Below are 14900 nucleotides of genomic sequence, written 5' to 3'. Positions count from 1 at the left end.
AGAGGGAACACAAGCAGAGGGAGTGGAGAGGGGGAAGCAGGCTTCCCGCTGAGCAGGGAGCCCAATGCAGGGCTTGATCTCAGAACCCTGGGATCATGACCTGAGCCGAAGGCAGATGCTTAACCACTGAGCCACCCAGGCGCCCCAAAGTTTCTGGTTTTGACTGGAACACATCTTCTTAATCTCACACACGTTTTAACTCAGCAGTTCACAGGCTTTTCCCTGAGAAAGCTGGTGTTTTCAGAACAAGAGCATATGGACACACGCGCACGCATTCGCGTCCCGGAAATGTTTCAGAGGCTGGCATCATTTGGAAGTCTGTTTCCAGGTTCACATCTGATTCCCGGCTGCCCTGGGGTGGGGGCAGCCTGCTTGGGGTTCTTGTCAGCAACTGGTGCAGTCAGAGCCTGCCCCTCTTCACCCCCAACCCCTGGGTGACGAAAGCTGAGTTCCTCTGGGCTCTGTTCTGGGGCACACGGGACCGAGGTGCTATATTCACATCTCATGACAGCCAGGTCCTTGGATGGGTCCCCCAGGCCCAAGAGGTGCCCTGCGCCCTACTTTACAACAGTGCACCCCCCAAACCACTTCTCATAGTATTTTCTTTCATATCATCCTGCAGTTGGGGGGAGTGCACACAGCTCAGAACAATGAGCTCCCAAGTCAGCCCCACTGCTGGGCCATCCCTCTTCCCCCAGCAAACGTCTAAGTAGGGGAGGGCAGAGGCAGCGAGGAGATGTGGGAACCTGGAATCTTCTTGGAGCCTCACAGGCTAAGTGTGAACCTCCCCGCCCCCCTCCCCTTCTTACCCCTACCTCCCCCCCCCCACCTCTTCTCCCCTCCCCTCTTCTCTTGTTGGGGCTTTTACAGCAGTCATGTCTTCTATGAAAGGCAAGGCCTGTCCGGACATGAAGCAGCCACGGAAGGTCCTCCAGGCAAGGCTTCCCATAGACAATTTGGCCAAAATCATAAATTAAGTTGAAAATTTGATCCTGCTTGCTGCCAAGCGGGGCTAATTAATTTCTGTAGAGACTGATGAACAGGAAGCACACTATTCATATTATTTCATCAACAATTAATTCACTAAGCTCAGATTCATTAGTTTCCTGGCATTCGCCTTCCTAAACAGTGCTGGAAGGTGCTTGCGGAGGGAGCCGGCTATTTTAAGCCTCGCGGAGAACACCTGAGGCTGAGCTGCCTGTTTGCAGGTGACTTCACCCTCCCGGGGAGAGGACTCATTAGGGATTGCTTTGCAGCCCCGGGAGGCCAGGCCTGGGTGGTGCTCCATTCCTCCCTGGAATGTTCTGGAGCTTTGCGGCCTCCCTGGCAGGGGGAAGTCCTGCTCTGGGCCCCATATTAATCGCTGCTGCACTAATGAGCTTCACAAATGCCCCGGGGTGCTCTGAGGACAGGAAGCTGGGGGGGGGGCGCTCTAGCTTGGTTGGCTTCAGGTTGGTCTCCTCAGCCCCACCTGGCTCCCCCCGCCCCAGGAGATGCCTTGCATTCTAGAGCAGAAGGTCCCTAAGCCAGAGCCATTCCTCAGTTGATCAGCAGGCACCTGCAGCATTCATGGGTGCAGACCTGGAAGACAGAGGAAGAACGGTATAAACACTCCACAAGAATGATAAGCTCCAGGGGCGCCTGGGTGGCTCAGTGGGTTAAGCCGCTGCCTTCAGCTCAGGTCATGATCTCAGGGTCCTGGGATCGAGTCCCACATCGGGCTCTCTGCTGAGCAGGGAGCCTGCTCCCTCCTCTCTCTCTCTGCCTGCCTCTCTGCCTACTTGTAATCTCTCTCTGTCAAATAAATAAATAAATCTTTAAAAAAAAAAAAAAAAAGAATGATAAGCTCCACAGGGTTGGGACCCTATCTGTTTCTCAACTGTATATCCAGCTTCTAGCCCAGGTCTTGATGTATAGTACGTGCTCAATAAATGTGAGGGATAGGAAGAAAGAGAGGGAGGGAAGTAGGAAAGAAGGAAGGGAAAAAAATGCAATGACTAAGCCAAAAGCTGAGATGACTATGAGCTACCCCTAGATAGGAGAAATGGGGTGAGATGACAGTCAAAGCCATGCTGTGCAGTCGTACAGGTTGTGCACTGCACCTTTCTGAGGGCACCATTCACATGTGTAAATAGATCTAGAATTATGCAGTCTGCAACCCGCACAACTGTACACAGCATGGGGATAAACAGAACATTCAGGCTGAGCGCACAGTGTGTGCAAAGGCCTGGAAGTAAACAAGAAAAAGCAAGAGCATTGAGTGAGCTCGGATTAGCAGCTCGGATTAGCTAGAAATCACCTTGAGGGTGGAGATGGTATTTTCTACCTCTCTGTATCTTCCACATGGTACCTCACGTGTAGTGGCAGGTGAGGGATGGCCCCCGAATTAAACTTCAGGTTTCCTCCCAGAACAAAGAGAACCCAGGACTCCATGCTGATGTCCAGTCCTGGGATCACGCCCAGCACCACAAAGGCAGTGCTCACTCCACCAGGGCCATCAGACAAGGGAGAAGAGATGTCTATCACTTCCAGGCATTGTGCTGTGACTCCAGGAGGAGAAAGATGCCTTTCGGTGGTGCCTCGTCACCCTCTCTCTCTTTGGAACCGTGACTTGCAGGAGGCTGTGGTCTGAGCCCGTGTTCACTGTACTATCGCTTAGAGCCATGAAAGGCTAGAGAAATTGTCTTGTCCAGTCCTCATGTCACTCTGGAGGAGACAGGAGCCTGGAGGAGGAAGAAAGCCCACCCTGCTGGTTAGCAAAGGAATGAGGGCTCCAATCTCATCCTTTGGAAATTCCTGCCCATCACAGGCCTCGGCAAACGTTCCCTCCTCTTCCAGCTCCCACCTCCCCAAACGGCACGACCAGCCTGAAGGTGGACAAGGTATGCTCATCGGTCCTGATCTGTTCTGAGTTCAAGTCAGGAGGTACTGTCGGCTCCTGGGTCTTAAGGGACACTGTGAAGCTCCATTCAGGTCATGGGGTTCCCCAGAACCTTCTCCAGCAAAGAGCAGAGGCAAGGCAGGCTGGCTGGCTGGCTGGGAATTGTAGGAGAAAAGAAGGCAACATGGTTTGGAGAGAGCCCAAGCAGCCCCTCCCCACAGCCCCCCACTCCCCAAGGAAGCTGCAAGTTGTGGGTCTGCACAGGACAGGAACTTGGCCTGCACACCTGGCTTGGGGACAATGGGCATCCTCACTCAGGCCAAGGAGAAGCCGTAAACAACCGTGCAAGGACAGGCTTCCGTCAGCCAGCCACGGGCTTGCGCACAGAGACGTGGTCCAGTTGGTTTACCTGGTGGTGCTCCACCCTCGTGAACGAGGACAGGCCAAGGAGAAGCCTTGGAGACAGCCAGGAGGATCTGGCTCTGGTTCTTGGCAGCAACCATACACTTGACATTCTCTGTGCTCGTGAATTTCCTTTTTTGTCTGTGCATAGTAAACGGCTGGGGCTTACAGCAAGCTTTGGCCCATGGGGCGGGCAAGTCAGAGCCCTTGAGGGCAGCCTTGCTCAGAAGCCCTGGCGTGCTCAGACCCCGTATCACTGCAAAGAAACACACACTCTTTTCCCCAGGAGGGGTTTGCCCATTACCACCCCCCCCCCCCCGTCCCCTGCGTGGTGCCAGGAACAGCATTTTACGGAGGCTCCAATATTTGAAACGTTTTGCAAAAAATATGAAATAGTGCCCTCTTTCCAATCTCAAGTGGGAAGAGAGGCTGCGTTTTGAAGTTGCAATCGTTCACTTAAGAAAGATTCTAGGTAGAAGGAGCGAAACACAGCACACCCAGCTTTTTAGGAACCCAGGCCCCCTGGTTACGACCCTTACATTATGGAAGATCCGTAAAAACAGGGGAAAACTTTGATGTTTTCCCCCGAAAACATCAAGGAGTATCTGTTAGATTGAGAATAAATGGTACAAAATGAAAAACAAAACAAAACAAAACAAAACAAAACAAAAACGGGGCCTCAATTCAACCTATAACCCACTGAGCTTCCGAAGGAGCCAAACTTCAGGAGATACGCGGGGCCGATGCTGGACATCATGAATGTCTTTTAGCTTAAAGAGGCAGAAGGTGGAGGGAGCGGAGGACTCAGGGCTGAGGCCCAGGCTCGGGAGCGGCGCTGAGCTGGAGGCTTGACGGATGGGGGTGGCAGGGAGGGAAGGCACGAGTCCCCGCAGCAGCCGCTGGAGGCAATTTGGGTAAATTTGGGGGCCACTGAGTTGGAAGGTCTGCTGCCAAGGCAGCCTTTCATTCAGCTTCAGGCCCCTGGAGGCACCCGTGTGGTGGGAGCTACCCCCCGGGCCCAGGGTTGGGGGGTCCATGGGGAGGCACACAGTGAAAATACTTGGGGAGGGCTGTTCATGCCCCAAGACCAGAGCCCGGGGGCAGAATCTAGTAGCAGAAACATGCACTTTGCAAGAATCCGCTTCCCTCTCCTTATCCCTGGGGCCCCTCTCCTTAGCCCCAGTGGCGAGGCCACTGAACGCTTCTGTTTTAAGATCACCTAACCTGCGTGTCTCAGTCGTTAAGCCTCCGGCTCAGGTCATGATCCCAGGGTCCTGGGATCAAGCCCCACATCAGGCTCCCTGCGTGGCAGGAAGCCTACTTTTCCCTTTTCCACTCCCCTTGCTTGTGTTCTCTCTCTCTCTCTCGCTGTGTCTTTCTCTGTCAAATAAATAAAATCTTAAAAAAAAAAAAAAGATCACATAGCAAACCCAATCAAAGATCAATACGAAGACCAAGAGTGCAGGAGGACAGAGTCAAGAAGCACTGAAAACCTGGGTTTTGTTTTTGCTTCGCGGAGTGGGGAAACAGGTCTCAAGGAAATTCTGATGGCGCAAGGGTAGGAGAATCCCAATGGCGAGGAGAGTCTGAGGACAGTTTATAAAATGTCAGTGATGATCGTAACAATCATATAATTCTAGCAGCAGAGGCTAACACTTGTTATAAGTGACAAATGGCCAGAAATAAGGCTCTAAGTGGTTTCGTCCTCACAAGAAAACCCCCAGGAGACCTCTTAGTGTTGCTGTGCCCATTTCACAGATGTGCATGTGGAGGCTCGGAGAGGCTGAAGCACTTGGAGGATGGGGGAGGGCAAGAACACACTTCTGAAAAAATATTTACTGCAAAAAAAAAAATACATTTCACATGGCATCCGCTTTATTCTCTCTATAAAATTCAGGAATGCTTTCAAGACACAAAACCTGAATTAAGATGAAAGAAACCTAGGAAGGAAGTCGGATGACATAACAATAAAACGACGTGAATCTAAAATGTTATGGTGGAATTCGAAGCCTTAGAAGCAGGAAAGAACAGTATTTATCCCAGAGAAAATGAAAATAGAATCCGTTTCTTCCTCTGTGGATAGCCTGGCCAGAAGGAGGGGCTGGGGGGGGGGATGGTAAGGCTTAGCATCATTGGAGGCCCGGGGCCCACTGCTTGATTCTTTCGCTGGAAACATTTACACACTTTCATCTGCCTGGAAAGATCTGGATTTGATCCTGCCAACAGAGAGATGATCAAACTGGATGACTTTGCTGGCTCTCCAGCCCCTCCGGTCTGCAAATTTTCCTTCTATCAAATCACGTAAATGGGTCCTATCAAAAGTTAGGTTTGAGGGATAGTGATTTTTGAGGGGGGGGGGGCGGAAGGGGAGGGTGAGGCCTATTTTCCTTTCTTGGATTCAATAAGAAGTCCAGGACCTTGCTCTTTCTATGGGGCCCTGCCTCGCTGACTCTCAGCCGGGTGCTTTGGGCGGGTCTCTCTTCCCTCCCTAGCTCCCCAGGTGGGCGCTGACTTCAGCTCTCTCCATCCTGATGCATAAACTGAGCTGCGGTAGCTTCTGACCTGGGGAAGGGGTTTGGGGGGTGGGGAGATATGGCCCAAGAAGAGAATCAGCACACTTGCAAACACGGAGCTGGGCTGAGTCCACTACATCCCTCAGACCCTGGCCGGCGTCAGGGGGCACTGTCCACCTAGCCTGACCCCGCCAGGACAGTGCAGGAACATCTGCCATCAGGCTCCCCAGCTTGTAACTCGAAGAGGTCCAACTGATTCAGGGGCGCAGAATAAATCAATAACGTGATCTAAAGCTAACCTTCCTTTTCTGAGACTCTGCGGGTGTTGAATACAGCATTCTAGTAGACTCTGTGCTCACGAGAGCATTCTGTCTTCAGGTCCTTCTTAAGAACAATCAACAGAAGGAAAATCAATGAGCAGTACATAAACGGCACGCACATAAACAGAACTCCCTTCATGTATGCTTTTAGCATTTTAATAGTCGTGAGGGTTGCCTTCCTCACCAGGTTACAGACCCTCAGGGCCTCAAAGACCAAAGGAAGGAAGGAGCTGCGTGAGTTGAAGGTGACATGACTTGTTCCCCGACCCCAATGCCAAGCCCACCCAGTCTGAAGACGAGCCTGCTGGGTTTCCAAATGGGCAAGGTCTCTCGTAAGATGTCTATGGCCGTGCCAAGGGAGAAAAGAGGAACAGAGGAGAAAATCTCTTTTGTTCCTCTAACCAACATTCCCCGAACCTCCCTCTGTGCTCTGGCTTCCCAGCCTCCTTCCAGTTCCCTAAATGCGCCCTGCTTCTCTCTGCTTTTCCCTCCACTGTGTTTTCCGTCACGGCACCTACCTACCGCTGTAGGAAATAAAATGCTTATCGATGTTTCTTTGTTGAACATCAGACTCTTTCTCAACAGTCAGGTCTGCAAGGCAGAGACCACACAGGTCTCGGCCTCTACTCCAGACTCAAGAGGGCAGACAGGCTCAGCACACAGTGCTCGCTGAATAAACGAATGTAGGAACCAGGGCTTATTGCTTCTTTGGGGTTAGGAGGGATGAAGGAGTGAGTTTCTTCGTGCGTTGTTTCTGAACTGAGATTTTCTTTTACTTCTCAAGCTGCTTCTTTACTGAAAGGCTGCTATACTGTCAACAGCAGTCTTTGATGTTTCGTTTCTACAGAGGAGGGGAAGGAAGGTGAGCACGCTCGGAGCCCCGTGGAGGGAGAAGGAGGTACTTGGGCTCCTCAGAAACGGGTCCTGTGAGTTTATCTTTCTCTGGATGCTTGAGGGGGTTTTCCAGCCGAGGGAATGAAAGCGATGTCGATTCTACTTCCAGAAGCGAGTCTAACCTCTGCCGTCAGAAGTCAGCTGGTGGGTACTGGCAGAGCGTTCAAATTCTGACTTCTGAATAAAAGAACATCGACCTTACTTAGAATTTTCCGATTTGCCAAAGATGTTGGAGAACTAGGAGGGGAATGTGAAACTCAGAAAGACAAGTTCTCTCTCTCTCCCTCTCCTTTTAAATTAAGGAAATGGTGCCTCATCCACTGGGGGGGAAGGTCTGTACCCATTATGGTAGTGGGTAATCATGTTTGATTATGCCGCAGAAGCAAGTCCGAACCCAGAAACAGAAACAGAAGCAGGATCCAGTCTTGCAGCTACAGAATTGCGACGGGCATCCTGCGTGGCAGGGCCTGGCTTGGCTCTCTAGCAGCACTTCCCGTCCCCCCTGCTGCTGGGGGCCCCTGCCCACTGCCCGACGGCCATTCTAAACCCGCCTTTCACTCATGCCTGCACCCCCACGGCCACCCCTCCCCTCTCTTGCCCAACTCCCCTTGATTCTTCAGATCTCACCTTAACACATCTCTTCTGCTAGAAACCCTTTGCTAGACCCCATGGTCTGAGCAAGGGCCCTGAGGTCAGGCCCAAACCACAGGGGCTCCCAGGCCATCACACTCAGCGAGGATCTCTCCCTCTTGGCGGTACTGAGTCCTTCACTGGCCCATACCTAGCACCATGCCTGGCACAGGGTCTCAGTTAGTATTTGTGGAATACAGACCAGAGGGAAAGAGGCCAAAACGTTGCCAGTGGTTTTGCCTTGACCGTACAGCAACTCACGCTGATGAGTGTTCCTTCTTCCTCCTTTTCTGTATTTTTCAAAATTTCTACTATAAGCACAGATTACATTTGCAATAGAGAACAACAGCTACTCTGGGATCGTAACATATCTGGAGAGGGCGTGAATTGATGTAATATCAACCGTCTTTTCTTTTCTCATAGAAGGACAGAGGTATTTTGTGCTTAGGTCCTTCTCTGGGGAAAAGAAACCTTACAAATCTGTGAGGGAGAGTCATGGGGCCGGTGAGCTCTGTGAGGACGTTCTCCCACGGAGCTGCGGATGCTGGGGGGGGGGGCCCACCCTGGCAGGAACAGGCTTTTCGGGATCTCTGGCACCCCACTCGAGGCCTGGATTGGTGCAGGCACTCACACATGTTTGCTGAACTCCTTGGCATCAGTTTTAGGCATGAAACGAAACTAGATGATGCAAAAGAAAGCACCCTGTGCTTTGTGCCGTTGTTCTGGAAGTCTGGGGCACGCGAGAGGGGAAATTTCACTGTCACAGAAACAGAAGTGTGCTGGCAGGTGTGTAAATGCACAGTTCTGCTCCACTCATGTAGAGGTAAGACTGAATGGACTTCAATTGTCCAGACAATGATTAAAAACACAAACAAGCAGGGCACCTGGGTGGCTCAGTGGGTTAAGCCTTTGCCTTCAGCTCAGGTCATGATCTTGGGGTCCCGGGATTGAGCCCCACATTGGGCTCCCTGCTCGGCGGGGAGCCTGCTTCCTCCTCTCTCTCTGCCTGCCTCTCTGACTGTTTGTGATCTCTCTCTCTGTCAAATAAATAAATAACGTCTTTTTAAAAAACCTTAAAAAAAAAGAACACCCACAGACAACCAAAAAATTAAAAAAAAGAAAGAAAGAAAGAAAGAAAAAGAAAAGAAGGGGAAAAAAAGAAGGAAAGAAAAAGAAAAGGAAAAAAAAATCCACAAAAACCCAAAGGATAGTCCATTAAGTGCATGAGGCCATGGTGTCTGGTTCATGCCCTGGAAACCCCAAGAGCTTGGCGGAGCCTCCTTCCGAGACGCGCGTGCGGCCTTGGGCCCCGGAGCTACGGCAGGAGCCCCACACTGTCGTGGTCGCGCCGTCTTCCACTGACAAGGCACGTGGGACCGTTCTGATGGCACAACACGAAAGGTATGTATCAGAACTAGAAATGGCCCTTCAAGAACATCTACCCTGTCCTTTTACAAAGAAGCACAATTCGGGAGGTCGGTGGACCTTCTTCAAATCGCACAGCAATAATCGTAAAACCGTGATATAACGGACAGACCAAAAAAAAAAAAAAAAAAAAAATCGCAGGCTCCCAGTTCCCTCTGCCAAGGGGACTGTAACCTGGGGTTGGCCTGACCCAGTGAGATCCAGGATGGCGGGGGAGGGAGCCCTATGCTTCAGGGTGAGTTCCAACAAACATTCTTTTCATCTTTTTTTAATGGGTTCTGAAGAGCGATTACCCTCAGTGGAAGGAACCACTGACTTCTGGGGCAAAGTCCCACTGCCCAACCTTGCCGGACAGAAAAAGTATTCCTTAGTAATTACTGCAAAGTGGGTTCAGAACAAGCCCTCTCCAGCAAAACACACACACACACACACACACACACACACACGCACAGGTTCCTACATCACTGGGCAGACTGGGTGCTCCCTGAAGGCAGGGTCCAACTTGCCCATTTTTGTAGAGTGCCCGGAGTGATGCTTTTTCTGGATGAACGAACGAATGAGTGAACCAGTGAACGAACAGTGAAGACTTCGCAGTCAGGCCGTCCTACCTCACCGCCGGTGTAGCACACCCATGTCTCGAGGCCAGTTCTTACGATCCACACTGCAGATGCATTCGGGATGACAGGAAGTAATTAAAATACACCCGAAGCACCGAGGGAACGTTGTCAACGCTCATTTCTATAACCGACAAGCAATGTGGAAACTGCATTTCGCATCCTCCCCCAGGAAACGGGGGCATGCTGACAAGTGGGACATGCAAAAATCTCACAACACGTAACATCTAGTTGGGAAGAAAGATGCCACGCGAAGGAGAAAGACGCCACACATTTGGGTCTGGTTTTTTTGGGGAGGGGGTGGCAGATTTTAGGTCCTTTATGATAGGACTTTGATTTTGTCCTTTCAGTAATTGTTCTATCTTTCCAAATAATTTTTCTCAGGGAAAAAAAAACCACCCACTGCAACCATCAGTGATGTATACACACATGCAACTTTGTTTCTTCTGCGGACTCACCTTTTCCTCCACGTGTAACTGTGAAAACCATCCTAGCGCTTAGGTCCCTTATTCAGCACCTCCTTAAAATTCAGGCTATTGTTTCTTTTAATGAGCAACATTTGGGGATATCCCCCTGCTCATCTGCGCTTCTCGGAGACTACAAATTATCAGGACGCAGCTCATGTCTAGACACCCGCCGGTGTCATTTGAATCACTGATTTAAGCTGTTTACACCCCACATTGTTTTATTTATCCTTCAACATCACATCTCTGTTTAATTAAACTTGACTTTGGTCCTCCTGGCGCACGCCGGAGGGATCTCCATCCCAGCACGGAGGCGGTTTCGCCCTTTCGAATTCCATCTTCGCCTCTGTCTGTTCTAGCACAAGAACACCCTGGCGGCCCCTGTCCCGAGGGCTTGCTTTCCCCGAGAGCCCGAGTCCTGAAAACCACAGGCAGTTGCCAAGGATGTCTCCCATTTACAAGCTGTTCTCCGGCGAACGCTGATCTTCCCCAGACGCTAAATCATAATCTTCATGTTTTTCGTATTTCACATTCTAGCCACAATTTCAACATCCCATCCCCGTGACATTAGGGAATGATAAATCAGCAGGCGGGACAGCTCCCCTGTACAGACTGGTACGGGCGGACCGGGCTCTGCCAACGCCCTCACTCCCGCCAGATGTCGGCGCCCGCTGGGTTAACCCTTTCTCGCAGCTCTGCCCCCCTCCCTCCCAGGGCCCCGAGCTTCCCCAGGGGCCTAGTGTCAACAGCATACAACAGCATTAGTTTCTTCTCTTTTTAAACTTTCCCTTTTTTTTTTCCCCCTTTCCTTCTCATGGCCTCACTAGACCTAATAGCACTTTAGGGCAAATAAAAATGCTCTCGAGCCAGATACGATGTAAACACATTTTTTTTCTTAAAGGAGTCTGTATTAACATCATTTTGCTGTCTCTTATTCACCATGTATCGTTAGAGGGGGAGGAGGCCGGAAAAGCATATTCTCAGGTGCTCGAACACTGAACGCTCATGTTCTGTTGTTACCCTTCAAAGAGCTTTATGGAAATGTGATATACACACCATGGAATTTGTCTATTCAGTGGTGTGCGGGTATATTTATAGACTTGTGCAGCGATAGCCATAATCTAATTTTAGAACGTTTCTACCAGCCTCCAACACAAACCCCTCAATGCCCATTTGTAGTTTCTGCCCGCCGCGCCCCCCACCCCCACCCCTCCTCCCCAGCCCCCACCCCAGGTAACAGCTAATTCACCTTCTCTCTCCACGGGCATTTCATACAAATGGAATCCTACAATAGGTGGTCTTTTGTGTCTGGCTTCTTTCACTTAGCCTAATGCTTTTGAAGTTCAGTGCTAATGGCTTTTATTAGTTGGCAAAGCCATTTGGACCGGCCAAACTGTCCCAGAAGGCTACGTAATCTAATGCGTACATGCTAAGTGTGTTCTCAGAACACGTGCCGCATAGACATGTCCTCTGCATAGAGTGAGCAACTCACTTTTCTGTTCAGGGTCAAGTTCTAAGGGGTCGCAGGGGAGGGGGCCGGCGGAGGGCTGTTTGCAAACACAAAGGCTCTCCGTCACCAGCTGGTACTGGTTTTGAGTTACAGAGAGAAAAATCCCACCCCTCCAATTTACCTGCCCATTTAGATGACAGATCAGGACCAGGTACCTTATTAGAGAAACAGAAAGGCCTTACACGTTCTACCTTTCATGTTAGAGTACTTTGCATATGGAAATAACACGCTCCTGGGGGGTCTTTATTACCTTAGCTAATATAGACCATGGAGTTAGGGAGAAAGAGAAAGTGAACACTGAACGGGGGTGGGGGTGTCCCAGGCGAGCAGGAGGGAGAGAGGTGTGGGAAGGAGGCAGGTCTTGGGGGAGCAGGGAACGCCGTCCCTTTCCCAGCTCTACTCACCCCCAGTGATGACTTCACAGCCCTGCCGTGGCCGATTGGCCAGGCTGCCCCGCCAAGGAGCCCTTCTCCCACCTGAAGGTTGTGGCTGGGGCCCAGGTCCACAGCCACGGCTGCACGTCAGGACCGCTGTGCGTCTTTTAAATGACACCCAGGCCCAGGGTCACCTAAATCAGTTAGATCCAAGTCTCTGGAGATGGGGCCTGGGCATAAGCATGTTGGAAGACCTCCTCTGGGTAACTCTCATGCAGGGTCGGGCCCGAGAGCCCGTGGGCTGTGCAGACCAATGCTTATCAAACTTCCACGCATGCGAATCACCCAAGGATCTTGTTAAGCTGCAGATTAGGTCTGGGGGCCCGTGGTTCCCGTGCTTTTAGAACAAGCTCCCAGAGGATGCTGATGCCGTTGGGCCCCTGACCACACTCTGAAAGCTGGGGAGCTGGAGAAAAATCAGGGTTTCTGGCGAGCACGGGGTATTCTGCATCTACCTCTGTTCCCGACCAGCAGCATTAGCATCACCTGAGAACTTGCTGGAAACACCCTTCCGTGGGCCTTACCCCCGACGTATTAAATCAGAAAGTCCAAGGGCAGAGCCCAGCCACAAGCTCTTCAGGTGATGCTGACACACCTTAGGGTTTGCGAACCATGGGTGCACTTGGTTTTCCTAAACATACAATTGCCCCGATATAGGTATTCTTCCTGGCTAGACGACTTTTCTTCCCCCTGATCCTCCCTCCACCGAACTCCTATTCATCCCTCAAAACACATCTCTTCTGTGGTATTTGCCATCCTGTGCTGCACTGCTAAGTGTTTAACGATCGACTCTCTAGAACCCGCTTTTATAGCTTTGGTCAATTTCTTTCTTTCTTTCATTCTTTTTTTCCTTCTTTCTTTCTTTGGTCAATTTCTTTCTTTCTTTCTTTCTTTCTTTCTTTCTCAGCTTTGGTCAGTTTCATGCTATCAGCGTGACAATGATAAAGGCAGAGCTGGGATGCATGCTTGCTAGCAAGACATGGGCTCCTGTCAGCCTGCTCCAGCACGTCACCCCCTCTATCCTAGATGTCCTTAACCCGCTGCAGTTAAGTATTTTGGCTGGCCGGCTGACTTCTTGCAAGGTGGTAAATTCTTTGAAGGCTGGTTCCATGTCTCTCCTCTGTCTCCCTCCCCCGTCTTCCAGAGGGGCCTGTGCATACAAAGTCCTTCCTGTATCTTTACTGAATTGAAGCTGACCTCTGTAGTGACATCATCTACCCACACCCATACAGGCGACTGAAATTTTCAACACTGTTCATTAGTGAGATCCTTGCTTTAACTTAAAAACCTAATTTTAGATGGAGCACAATGCCAGAGATACCCTCCATATTTTATTTCAGGATTTGGGTGCGAGCTATCAAGTTGATGACGATGGTATCCCCATTAGAAATCGCGTGAGGGAGGAGCACGGTGTTTGTTTCGTGGGAAGGCAGGCACGGAAGAGGAAGGCTGCACATGGTGGCCTCATGGAGGAGAGACCTCGGGGCCAGGGGACGTGCTCCTGGCTCTGCCATGGACCTGGTCTCAGGGTTCCCTACCCTGGACACCCACCTGTGAAGGAAGTTGCTACAGTAGCAATTAGCTCTGAAGATCTGTCTCTAGTTGGTAAATTCCAACTTAGGACTCTAAACGCTGTCTACCCAGAGAAGAAAGCATGAATTCAGAAATGTTTTCTTCATTAAAAGAGAAAAAAAAAAAAAAGCTTCTCTGCTTTATGGAAAGGGTTAAGTATCTAATAAGCCCTAAAGCCTTAGGGGCTTGGTATCTTGCCCTCCTTCCTCCTGATGAATCGCCTGACACTTCCCTGATCCCGCAGCTCCTGTCTTTGGAAAGCAACATTTGGTTCTAGTCATGGCAGAAGCCTGGGCTTTGCTGATTTAAGGCTAGGAAGGAATGTGACAGCAAATTTAAATACTTTCATATCTATAAAAGCACAGGGTCCTGAAACACACATATGTTAACAGAAAACGCTTCTCAGGTCCAACAGAGTTATCTCTCATCATCAGCGTTCAGTTAGCGTTTGTTTTCCTTCCATTCTCGTTAGCAACTGTGAAACTTGGACCCGGTTACGGTTTTCTGTACCGCTGTACCATGTTGAGGCTGGGCTGTCCTTCCAAGGTTCAGATCTCCACGGATTAACTTTACAGAATGAACAATTAGGACACGCATTTTCTCTTATGAAGACTGAGGCTTACAGCTCAGGGATGGCAGCAGCAATTCTGTAGAGACAGAATTTATTGATAAGGTGTATTTTGGAGTTTGAAGGTTATTACAAATAAACCACGGTGCCAGTAAGAGGCTCCTCTGAAAAGCCTCTCCAAGGAGGCTTAAATATTTTTTGGCAAGTGGGAGTTCAGGGATAACTATTCCCTTGGCAATTCAGAAACATAAATTAGGATAATTGTTTCAGAAAATGGTTGGAGAAGGGGGTGTGCTGATCAGTTTGAGGTCCAATTAAGCAGAGTCCTTTTCAGATTGTGCTTCGACTCCAGATACGACCCCTTCTGTTCCTCGACACGGCCCCAGACCCACCGACTTCACGATCATGGGTCTTGGGGCAGCTGGGTGGCTCAGTCGTTAAGATCATCCGTCTTGTGCCTTCATAAGGCATAAGGGTTTGACAACTCGGGTTTCAACATTAGTAGAGGGCAAAGAATAAAAGGTCGTTCTGAATTTGAACAAAGAATGAATTTCAGAAAACACCTCAGCAATGTTTTTACTCATTTCCCACTAGGGGCTCCAGACTGCGTCAAACTGAAGGTGTAACAACTGAATTGATTAGCTCAGCTGCGAAAATCAGTTTGGGGCTCCTG

General features: G+C 50.2%; 1 long non-coding RNA gene across 1 annotated transcript in view; it reads right to left on the bottom strand.

Moving 5' to 3' along the window:
• Positions 1–845: 845 nt before the first annotated feature.
• The window catches only part of LOC131835527 (uncharacterized), a 76871-nt gene continuing 62816 nt past the window's right edge, over positions 846–14900 (bottom strand). Inside the window, exon 4 of the long non-coding RNA XR_009355221.1 lies at positions 846–1581. This is a non-coding gene — a long non-coding RNA (uncharacterized LOC131835527). The remainder of the gene's footprint in view (positions 1582–14900) is intronic.

The sequence above is a fragment of the Mustela lutreola genome, chromosome 7, assembly GCF_030435805.1.
Source record: "Mustela lutreola isolate mMusLut2 chromosome 7, mMusLut2.pri, whole genome shotgun sequence".
In the NCBI taxonomy this organism is placed as follows: domain Eukaryota; kingdom Metazoa; phylum Chordata; class Mammalia; order Carnivora; family Mustelidae; genus Mustela; species Mustela lutreola.
This window is presented reverse-complemented; position numbering and strand designations above follow the sequence as displayed.